At 45.7% G+C, this 11,979-nt stretch overlaps 1 long non-coding RNA gene across 1 annotated transcript in view; it reads right to left on the bottom strand.

Annotated features, from left to right (window-relative positions):
- Positions 1–11,541: 11,541 nt before the first annotated feature.
- The window catches only part of LOC116670229 (uncharacterized), a 15,373-nt gene continuing 14,935 nt past the window's right edge, over positions 11,542–11,979 (bottom strand). The window contains exon 3 of the long non-coding RNA XR_004326973.1: positions 11,542–11,554. This is a non-coding gene — a long non-coding RNA (uncharacterized LOC116670229). The remainder of the gene's footprint in view (positions 11,555–11,979) is intronic.

Genomic DNA, 11,979 nt, shown 5'->3' with positions numbered 1-11,979 from the left:
GCCAGTCTCAGTTAACGGGGAGGTTCGTGGGACTCATAAGCTCCCGCGCCACCAGTAAGGTCAGTCCCACAGCGAAGAGGGGAAATTCCTATGTTGATATCAGAGCGCCCACCTAGTAGCGGCCCTTCTCTACCAAATTGGCAGTGAGGTGCCCTTCGGGCGGTGTAGACGAAACTACATTAGGTTTGGTTTTATATAGATTACGTGCGCGGCAAGAGACTATGCAATTGCAAATGTTCCCATGTAAAGTGCACATGGACTTTGTCACAGAAACCAAACAACGTTGATTATAGGCCCCTCAATAATGCAGCCCATCGTGTACCAATATGCGGGATGAAGGCCCACCCGGCGGGCAGCCAAACAATCAACCCAAGTTTGGCTGTCGATACCCCGTATTTGCCCCCCACGGCCAGACCGAGATAAGCAAAGTCATGTGCTAGTGCAGAGAAGAAACACACTTTTTGTATTCTGTTAGCGCCCCTGTGGCCAATGTTCGTGAAATTGTTACCGAGCCTCAGGGGATCATAGCAAGATATATGTTAAAAGTTGTGCTTTGATGCATGTATTTTGACAACCATATGGCACAATGTTGTTCATGGAAAAAACAACCTTTTTTTGTATTTGTAGGGTTGCCACCCTAGTGGCAATGTTAGTTCAAATTTTGGTACAGAGCCTCAGGGGGTCATAGCAAGCGAATTTCTAAGTTTGGCTTTGATAAACATTGTCTTGGCCGAGATCTGGCAACCAACGAAATGTTTCCATAGAGCTACACAACTTGGTTCTGCGCGGTACAATACGCACAATTTTATCCTATAAATAATCTTTATGCAAACTTTGTCAGGTGGTCTGGAGATGGTGGATGTGCCAAGTTTTGTGTCGAGATTCATTGCTACGGTTTCGGAGGGAGAGGAGTAGAAAAAGTAGGTTTTGATAAATCGCCATTTTTCACGCATAAAGTCTAGGCGGAAATGGGGCGTGGGCTATAGTCACGAGGTTCAGTAGATCCAGGGAACGCAGTGGATGGTAAGGTTTTTAAAATTTACGATGTTCGCGGTTTGGGAGTTATAGGGCAAAATGTTTTTTATGCATGCTTATAGCGCCACTAGTGGTTAGAAGTGTATGATCTTTTTTTGGCTGAGTCTTGCGGACCTTTTGTGACCAGGTCTGAAAACTGGCGCGTCGCCACCAGTACGGTTCAGGCTGCAGCAACACTTTTATGCGGAGAAGAATAAGTGGAAAAAAAAAACTAAATAAAAACACTAAGAAGAACCTACCGAAAAACAATGGGTGTCCAACATGCCATGCGTGTTGTGAACGCGTATGCCTTGCAGGCATACCGCGAGTGCACGAATTCCTCGGGCTGTGACACCCTATACAATAGAACTGACCGCAGTTTAACGGGGGTCAGCATTAACCTCCGCCAAGTCGTCCCCAGCGACCCGGGAAAGGAAATGTCTCTGTTGTTCAGAGCGACCCCCTAAGGCGCTGTCTACCAGAATCTTTGCTAGCAGACGCTGCTCGAAGGGCCGCCGGTGATGTGGGCGTATGACAGAACGTCTAGCGTGGTACGCGTTTGTTTGAGTTTTTAGCATTTTGTCACTGCGGACCCAAGCATGCAATTGCAAATGTCTCCCTATTTATAACAGATTGACTTTGTGACCAAAAACAACAAATGTGCAATTAATAGCGACCCGCTAATGGACAATCGTTGAACCAAATTCGATATAAAAGCCTCCGGGCGGCCATTGACCAAACAATATCACCAAAGTTATTGGTGTTGATAACACGTATTTTGGGCCAATATCCGAGATTATGGACAAAGTTGGTCATGGACTAAACGACACAAGTTTTGTTATTTGTCGGCGCCCCCTAGCCGGACAATGTTCATCAAATGTGGGTACAGAGCACCAGAGGGTGGGGGTCATAGCAAGCGTATATGTAGTAGTGTGGTTGATAGCATTATTTTGGCCTGGATTATGGCAAAGTACGTTCCATGAAAAACAATTGTTTTTGTGTTGTAGCGCACCTACGACAATGTTCATCAAATTGGTACAGAGCTCAGGGGGATAAGGAATCAGTAAGTGGCTTAAGCTTATATATTGGAACGTATGGTAGATAGATGATTAGATTGGACGATAGATATGGCAACGGCAATGTTTCATAGCTAGCTACACAAAACTTTGTTTGGCGGGTAACACGCGCAATTCTATTACTATAATAATATTTATAACAACTTTGTGTCAGGGGGGTTCGGAGATGCTATAGTGCAGTTTGGCTGCGATCCAGCGCAGGTCTAGGAGGAGTTAGAAAAAGTAGGGTTTGTAAATCGCGATTTTTCCAGCATAAAAGTGCTAGGGAAATGGGCGTGGCCTATATCACGAGATTCAATTAGGATCCAGGGAACGCGTGATTGGTGTAAGGTTTTTTTTAAATTCCGATGTACGGTTGGGAGTTTTATAGGCCAAAACGTGTTTTTCTCTGCATAGCGCCACCTAGTGGTAGAAGATGGTGGTATTTTTTTGGCTGAGGTCTTTGCGGACTTTCGGACCCAGTCCTGAAAATGGGCGGTCCCACCAATGTACGGTTTAGGCTGCAGCACCACTTTATGTGGGAGAAGAAAAACTAAAACTGCACGCAGTTTCAACGGGTCATCCAAGCCTCCCCGCGCCAGTCGTCCCCGCGACCCGGGAGAATGTTCTATGTTGATTAAGCGCCCCGAGGGCCTGTCTACCAAATTTGGCGTGAGCGCTCCGGCGGGTGGGTGGGGAAACAATCATTGCCGGTTTGGTTTTGATACATTTACTGTGGCAGAGATATTGCAATTGCAAATTCCCATTTAAACGCATTGACTTTGTCCACAAACATCAAACGTCATTGATTATAGCGCCCCCCTATGGCCCATCGTACCAATTATGTATGAAGTTTCCGTGCGGCATGCCAAACAATGCACCCCAAGTTTGGTGTCGATACCACGTATTTTGGCCAGATATGGCAAAGTTCGTTCATGAAAAAACACACATTTTTGTATTTGTGGCGCCCCCTAGCGGGCCAATTGTTCGTTTCAAATTGGTACAGAAGCGGGGGTCATAGCAAGTAATATTCTAAAGTTTGGCTTTGATAGCATTTATTTTGGCCGAGATCTGGCAAAGGAATGTTCCAGAGCTAGCTACACAAATTTGTTTGCTGAACACGCGCAATTTTTATCCTATAAATTCTTATCAACTTTGTGTCAGGTCGGTCTGGAGATGCTATGTGCCAAGTTTCGTGCAGATCCATTGCACGGTCTCGAGGAGAGTTAGAAAAAGTAGTTTTTGATAAATCGCGATTTTTCACGCATAAAAGTCTAGGCGGAAATGGGCGTGGCCTATATCACGAGATCATAGGATCCAGGGAACGCGTGGATGTAAGGTTTTTAAATTTCCGATGTACGGTTTGCAGTTATAGGGCCAACGCGTTTTTTCCTGTATAGCGCCACCTAGTGGTGAAGAGTTAGAATTTTTTTGGCTGAGGTCTTTGCGGACTTTGGACCAGTCCTGAAAAGGCGCGTCGCCACCATGTACGGTTTAGGCTGCCAGCACCACACTTTTATGGCGGAATAAAACTAGAAACTGCACGCAGATTTCAACGGGGTCCAAGCCTCCCCGCGCAGTCGTCCCCCGCGAACCCGCGGGAATGTTCTATGTTGATCAGAGCGCCCCCTAAGGGCCTGTCTTTACCAAATTTGTGCAGTGAGCCTCCGGGCGGGGCGAACAATCATTACGGTTTGTTTTTATAGCATTTACTGCGGCAGAGATATTGCAATTGCAAATTCCCATTAAATGCATTGACTTTGTCCACAAAACCAACAAACGTGATTATAGCGCCCCCTAATGGCCCATCGTTACCAATTCGTATGAAGCCCCGTGCGGCATACATGCCAAAACCCAAGTTTGGTGTCGATACCACGTATTTTGGCCGAGATATGGCAAAGTCTGTTCTGAAAAACACACCTTTTTGTATTTGTAGCGCCCCCTAGTGGCCAATGTTCGTGACGATTGTTACAGAGCGCTCAGGGGAGATAGCAAGTAATATTGTAATAGTTTGGTTGATAGCTTTATTTGCCCGAAATAAGGCCAACGTGTCCATCGAAAACACTTTTTGTATTGTTAGCCCTAGTGGCCAATGTTTCGTCAAATTGTACATGAGTCAGGGGTCATAGCAAGAATATTCTAAGCTTTGGCTTTGATACATTGTCTTGGCCGAGAATGGAACGGAAAATGTTTCATAGCTAGCTACACAAACTTTGTTTGCGCGTAATCACGCACAATTTTTATCCTATAAACTAATTCTTTATGCAAACTTTTGTCAGGTTGGTCTGGAGAGGTGATGTGCCAAGTTTTCGTGCAGTATTGCACGGTCTCGAGGAGATAGAAAAAGTAGGGTTTTTGATAAATCGCCATTTTTCACGCATAAGTCTAGGCGGAAATGGGCGTGGCCTATACACGAGATTCGGTAGGATAGGGAAGCGCGGTGGATGTAAAGGTTTTTTAAATTCCGATGTACGGTTTGGAAGTTATAGGGCCAACATGTTTTTTCTCTGCTATAGCGCCACCTAGGTAGGAAGGGTATGAATTTTTTGCTGAGGTCCTTGCGGACTTTGGACCCAGTCTGACATGGCGCGTCGCCACCATGTACGGTTTAGGCTGCGCACCACTTTTATGCGGCGAAGAATAAGGAAAAAAAAGACAAAAATCAAGAAACCTATCCGAAAACAATAGGGTCCACAGCCCGCTGTGTGAACGCGATGCCTGCATACCGCGGTGCACGCATCCTCGGGCTGCCCTGATACTAAGGATATGATAATGGAAAACCTAGCGAAAACAATAGGGTTACAGCCGCTGTGTGAACAGACGATCGCCTTGCGATACCGGGTTGCACCGCGGGCTTGACCCTAATAAAAGGAATCCTCGAAACATAGGTTCCACAGCCGCTTGAACCGCGTATCGCCTTGCGATACCGCGTGCCGCATCCGGCTGGACCCTACTCTGAGACTCGAAACATAGGTTCCCAGCGTGTGAGCGTATCGCCTTGCGATACCGGTGCACGCATCCCGGGCTTGGACCCACTACTAGAACTGCACGCAGTTTCAACGGGTGTCAGCCTCCCCGCGCCAGTCGCTCCCCAGCGACCCGGGGAATTGTTCTATGTTGATGAAAGCGCCCCCGGAGGGCCTGTCTACCAAATTTGGCAGTGAGGCCTCCGGGCGGTGGGTGAAACATCATTGCGCGTTGGTTTGTAGCATTTACTGCGGCAGAGATATTGCATTGCAAATTCCCCATTTAAACGCATTGACTTTGTCCACAACAATCAACACGTCGATTATAGCGCCCCCCTAATGGCCCATCGTTACCACAATTATGTATGAAGCTTCCGTGCGGCATGCACAAACCCCAGTTGTGGCGATACCACGTATTTTGGCCAGATATGGCAAAGTTGTTTGAAACACCATTTTGTATTTGTGCGCCCCTAGCGGCAATGTTCGTCAAATTTGGTACAGAGCCTCGGGGTCATAGCAAGTAATATTGTAAAGTTTGGCTTGATAGCATTTATTTGGCCGAGATTTGGCAAAGGAAATGTTCCATAGCTAGCTACACAAATTTGTTTGCGTGTAACACGCGCAATTTTTATCCTATAAAAATTCTTTATACAACTTGTGTCAGGTCGGTCTGGAATGCTATGTGCCAAGTTCGTGCAGATCCATTGCACGGTCTCGGAGGAGTAGATAGAAAAAGTAGGTTTTTGAAATCGCGATTTTTCACGCAGAAAAAGTCTAGGCGGAAATGGGCGTGGCCTATATCACGAGATTCATAGGATCCAGGAACGCGTGGATGTAAGGTTTTTAAATTTCCGATGTACGGTTTGGGAGTTAAGGCCAAACGTGTTTTTTCTCTGCTATAGCGCCACCTAGTGGTAGAAGTGGATGAATTTTTTTTGTGAGGTCTTGCGGACTTTCGGACCAGTCTGAAAATGGCGCGTCGCCACCATGTACGTTTAGGCTGCAGCACCACTTTTATGCGGAGAAGAAAACATGGAAGACAATCTTACGAAAACAATAGGGTTCACAGCCCTGCCTGTGTGAATCGACGTATCGCTTGCGATACCGCGGTGCACGCATCCTCGGGCTTGGACCCCTAAAAAAACTATAAGAACCTACCGAAACAAAATAGGGTTCCAACAGCCTGCTGTGTGAACCGCGTTATCGCCTTGCAGATACGCGGTGCACGCATCCTCGGGCTTGGACCCCTAAAAGTATAAATTAAAACAAACACAAACAACACAGTTGCGACCCCACCCTGTCCACCAATCTCCCTAACTTGGATCTCTATCAATTTTACGCGCATAAAAGACCACAAAACAGCAATTTATTACAGATATTAAATTACTCAAAACTATCAACCATTGATTGCCACGTCCTGCACTGTGCATTTTTGCCATGATAGTCCCTCTATTAAGTTAATCATTGAGGGTTAGTAATTGCATTTGGAGGTTTCCAACGTAGGCGTAGCATTTTCTTGGCCGCAGTGATGCCTTTTAAGAGTATACGTTTTTCCACATGCCTTCTAGTGGGAGGTCATCGTTCAAGAGCAGCACAGCAGGAGAACACGGTACAACATCATCCTAACATTAGATAAAGTGGCCGAAACCTCCCCTCAAAAAAGCTTCACATCCTTACATTCCCAGTATATATGCATGTCTATACAACCATCTAAAAAAATTCAATTCAATTTTATTTATAGTATCAATTCATAACAGAGTTATCTCAAGACACTTTACAGATAGAGTAGGTCTAGACCACACTCCCAAATTTACAAGGACCCAACAGTTTCAGTAGTTTCCTCCAAAGCAAGCACAGTGCGACAGTGGCGAGGAAAAACTTCCTTTTAGCAGAAACCTCGGACAGACCAGGCTCTTGGTAGCGGCGTCTGAGGGCGGTTGGGGTTAGTGGAAATACAAAAAAATAGAAAAAAATAGTAGTTTGTAGCAGTTCTTTGTAGTAGTTCATGGCATAGCAGGGCACTGTGCGGCATACAAGGCACAGCAGGATGTAGCTGGCACCGCAGAGTGTAGCAGATGAACATGGCACCGCAGAACATGTAGCGGGACCATGGCGACCAGCTGTTCCATGATTTTGGAGCATCCCTGATCGAGGGAACATGCTGGGGAAAAAAAAAAAAAAGACAACAGAAAAAAAAAAAGAGTAAAGCTATGGAAATAAAGAACAAAATGAAAAATAAAATAAAGAAGAGCCTAAAGGGACTCCGGGGAGAAAGGACTACAGAGTCCACAAGTCAATTCTAGCTACTCCCCATGTACGCGTATAGAACTGTCTTTAGAGATGAGTGTGTTCCAGGGATATTTGTCATTCTGGGACGCAATGGATATTGGTCTGCGCTGTCATACACGCATGAAAGCCTGATTACTTGGGACTTAGCTGGAGAGCAGCAGAGCACCGGCGAAATGCCGCTCGGTCCCGCGATGTGTAGCTCCCTCCTCGTGGTCAGAGAAAGAGGGAAGAGGTCCCGGCGACCTTGTCACGAGTTACGTGTGAGAGACCACTGCGTCAGTCCCCCAAGACTCGCCTGGTCCTAAAACTCCCGACAGAACACCACGAGGGGAAGTCGAACGCACCACGAGCAGAGGCCGCGCGTGCTCGCGGCCCTTGGCTGTTCTCTTTTGTTTTACTCTGCTCGTCCCCTCGGCGCTCCAGGCCGGGTCCTCACCCGCGTCGTTTGGAATTTCCTTCAATTGTTATTGCTCACTCTCCACTTTTCGTACGTACCTGGTTAAGGTCTCGTTAACCAGGAGCGTTTTGTTTTCCGCTCACACGCACACCGTGTAGCGGTAATTCCGTGACCCCAAACAATGAAGCAGATGGACGCCGAGTGCCCACCCCGGAAGCTTACGTAGGTCAGGTGGATCTAGAAAGCGTCTCCACCCGGATCGGGGACTGCTGCTGCCAAGTCTCCCTTTAGTTCTTATCGATAGTCAATTATTCTTGTGATATACTATGTGGACCTAACAACTATATTCCCTATACCTCTGTCCACGAATGCATGCGAATTCTATAGCCCCTACACCTAGAGGTGATGCCCACAATCACAGGGCAGGGGCTAGCCCCCCCCACAGCGGACGCTGTCGGGAAGTAAGACAGTGTTTGACAGCAATTTCACGTGAGCCTCATAGCTCTACGACCTGCACACTGCAAACTATTGTCTGACAACTCTTTTTTACGATTGACACACACCCCTAACAAAGTACGACGGCCGCCTTTATCAAAGAGGAAAGTCTTAGCTATTTAAATATGGAGACGTGTCTGCCTCCCGAAAACCCCAAACTGGAACCTGGTTCTCAAGGAGAGGAGCCCTTGTAACTATGAAGACGCGTTATTCGAGGCGATATTCTGCCTAGGCCGATTGTTCTACTTTAGAGAATCGTAACAAGGAACCACAAGTAACACTGATTCTGCGCGGAAGCGTAGGAAGCGATGGAGACAAAATCGCAGACGAAGTAGTGAGCACAGGAGTAGGAGCAGTAGCGCGGGCGGTAAATGAAGCCCGAAAGTGCTTGCGACTGTACACGAATAGTACATGTGAGTGGCTGAATGTAGTTATGGTGCAGAGAATAAAAGTGATTTTTTTTTTTTATGTGTAAGTTTTCGTGTAACAGCTATGGAAAGAACCATCAATATTTCTGCATAGGATAAGAAGCCTTCAGGCTGGGGCACCACTGTGATTGTGGGTCTTCTTAGTGACCCACCCATTGTACTCAGCTTGTATGTGGGAAGAAGAAAGAAGCAGGAATTTTAAACTTTCTATTTAGATTTAAGGAAGCCCATACATGCAGATGAGAAGCTGAGAGCGCAGCTAAAACCGTGGATGGCGATCTTTGTGGTTCTTTATGCCCCCCATTTTTTCTGTGTGTTCGTCTTGTTTCTTCACGCACACTTGTGTAGCCCAGTGATTGGCCATGGTGTTGTTCCGATCCTTAAGAGAAGTGTACGGAGGAACAGATTAGACACGAAAAGGAAAAAGCATGAAGCACTACAATGAGGAATCAGTTAGTTGCCCCACATAGAAAGTGCTAGAACGAAGCGGTTTGAAGTTTATCTTGTGAGGTATTCCCGATCTAATCTAAAACGATTAGAAGTTTTAAGAAGCTTTTGAAGAAAGGAAGAGTGAGCGTGTTCGGATATAGACACAGCTTTTCCTGGGCCGGCGTTGGAAGTATAGAGGAATTTCCAGAGTGAGGTAGATACTCTTAAAAACTTGACAAGCAGTCCAATAAAAACCTGTTTCGCCTAAATATCTAGTTTTTGAAGCCGAGAAATTGGATCTCTGATTGGTGCTGATGTGATTGCGACGGAGCGCACGGGGTTCAGTTTAGATATGCAACAAGAATGTCCACATATTCGTAGATAGCAGAGGGAGAGGAACCCAAATGGGTTATCCCACCAAAGTCCAGTGACTGATGGTCACTTTGATTGTGTGTCTGTGTAATTGTTACGGTCTGGGTCTATGTTTTTGTTAATAAGATGACCCATAACGTTATTAGGGAAGGATAGTGGAGGGATAGAAAAGAGAGAAGGAATAAGAAAGAAAGGGGTATAGAATCCAGAAAGCCCAAATAACAAAAGGGAACAACTTACGGTATATAGTAAATTAAATGAAAGGTATTAAGGTTTAAATGATACAGTGATTATATAAATATAACAGTAACATCGTTAACAAAAGAGACGGGTACTGGGGTTGTGAATAAATAACACTAAATCAGAACAAAACGAGAGCCCAACACCCAGGAGTAGTAACTTACGATATAAGTATAAACAAACAATGGTAAGACTCTCCTCAAACTGAAAGCTTGTGAATATTGGGCAATATTAGACTAACGACGGAAAAAAAAAATAAAAACATAAATAAAAAACAAAAAGAAAAAAAGTCATAAAATAAATAAAAATAAGACAGTAAATGTCCATGCGGGCGTTATGATTTTCTTCAAATAACAACTCCTGTCAAAGAGTATAATTTTTTCAATTGTTACAAATCCCCCCTTCGCCAATGGAATGTACGGGGGGTGTGGTGGTCAGGGGGTGGGGATACCCGTTCCAGGCTCAAATCTGGATGTACCGGGCCAACCCACTGTATTAGTTGTAAACCTGCCAAACTGCCGTTAAACTTAATTTGGATCAGTAAGGCGAGCCAAATCGCCCTGGCTGATGTTGGGGACAACCTCAGTGCATTTATTTAGGCATGTAGACTATGGTCAAGAGAATCCCTGCAGTTCAACCGGAGCATCAGTAAGGGAGAGAAAGAAGAAAGATGTTAAGAAAAAAAAAGATGTGGTGATGGGTGACTTGAACGTTGGACATGATTGTGGGCCAAGAAGGGGCTGGTCTGAGATTCAGAAACTGCGAATAATCTACTGGGATTTCACGCAAAACCATCTCTAGTGTTTACAGGAGACTGGCCGGATATAAGGAAAAAAACTCAAGTGAGCGGCAGGTTCTGGGGCGGGAGATATGAACAGGGAATGTTGTTGATGCAGAGGTCAGATGGGGAGAATGCCGGACACCACCCCGACGGTTCGAAAGGGATAGCTAAGACTAGAAGGGCAACAGTGACTCAAATAATCCACCCGTTACAACCCAGGTGGGAGAGCAGAGCAGCAAATCTCTGAAACGCCACAGTACGTCGCGAACTTTAGAGACTGCAGACTGGCATACAGCAGAAAGGAGACCACCAGTTGGTTGCCCCTCCTTCAGCTAAGACAGGGTAACGAGACTACAATTGCCAGCTCATCAAAGAAAATTGGACAATAGAAGATTGGACAAAAAAAAGGAAAAAAAAAAAAACGGTCGCTCTCGGTTGTCTGCATGAATGTCTCGATTTGTTCTGCTGCGGACAGTACGGCTTGGGTAGGGGTGTTCAGCATTTGGCTGTCTACAACCTGAATACGCGAGGTGGATCTCCTACATATACCATCCTGCCTTTTGTTATCAACTGGTTCATCGGTTCTGTCGTGAATTTTGCTTGTGCGTTGAGTCACTGCAATAAATATTGGTCAACATGGTGTATTGGGGAAATTTGTTCTTTGGCAATCTTTGGGACCCACATTACTTTGGGTACCAAAAACGTGAGCACGTCCGTATTGTTGCAACTGATGTGGGTTGAAAACTTTGTTTTTTTGCTTTCTTGGCAACGCCAGCGCCTACCCTGGTGATTGTTTGGAACTTTTGCTGACCAGTCCATCCCTGTGGCAGACCATTAATGTACCCAACTTCTGATGGGCTACTTTCAGCAGGATATAATGCGCCATTGTCATTAAGCGGAATTCAGCACCAGCTGTGTTTATGAACATTGACAATGTATGGTTTCGCTGTAACGTGTGGTGTGTTGTCTGTACTCAAATGGCCTCCCTCCACAGTCACCAAGATCTCAATCCAATCGTAGCATATTTGGGAATTGTTTTGGTGGTGGTATGGGAACGGGATGGTTAGAATTAGTCATTCATGGATGTTCTGCAGTCGTACAAATCTATCTGTTTCTTATGGGCAAACTGTTTCGTTCTGTGATGCCATCAGTGTCAATATGGAACAAACTCCATGAGAGGAATGCTTCCTGCACCCTGTTGAATCTAGGCCACGAAGAAATGAGGGAAAGAAATGTTGACAGAGACCAGTGGCAGGGTTATGGGGGGCAGCGATGTTCTGGAAAGGAGTTAGAGTTTAAGTGTTGAATGAAGGCAAAAAGGGTGGGGGTGGGTAAAGATGGGGTGGGGGGGTCCGAATCCCGTGTATAGCATGCTTGGGGGTTACCTAATAAAGTGCCGGTTTCCGTTTTCCTCTGCGTGAGTGTGTATTACAGTGAGTTCTGTGAGTGTATTTGCAGTCCGGCCGGTGGGAGTGGAGGTCTTTCTTGTTCGGTGTGAGTGTTATACTATAGA

Source organism: Etheostoma spectabile, chromosome 2, assembly GCF_008692095.1.
Source record: "Etheostoma spectabile isolate EspeVRDwgs_2016 chromosome 2, UIUC_Espe_1.0, whole genome shotgun sequence".
NCBI classification, from domain to species: Eukaryota; Metazoa; Chordata; class Actinopteri; order Perciformes; family Percidae; genus Etheostoma; species Etheostoma spectabile.
The sequence above is the reverse complement of the archived record's forward strand: the minus strand, read 5'-3'. Positions and strand labels throughout refer to the sequence as shown.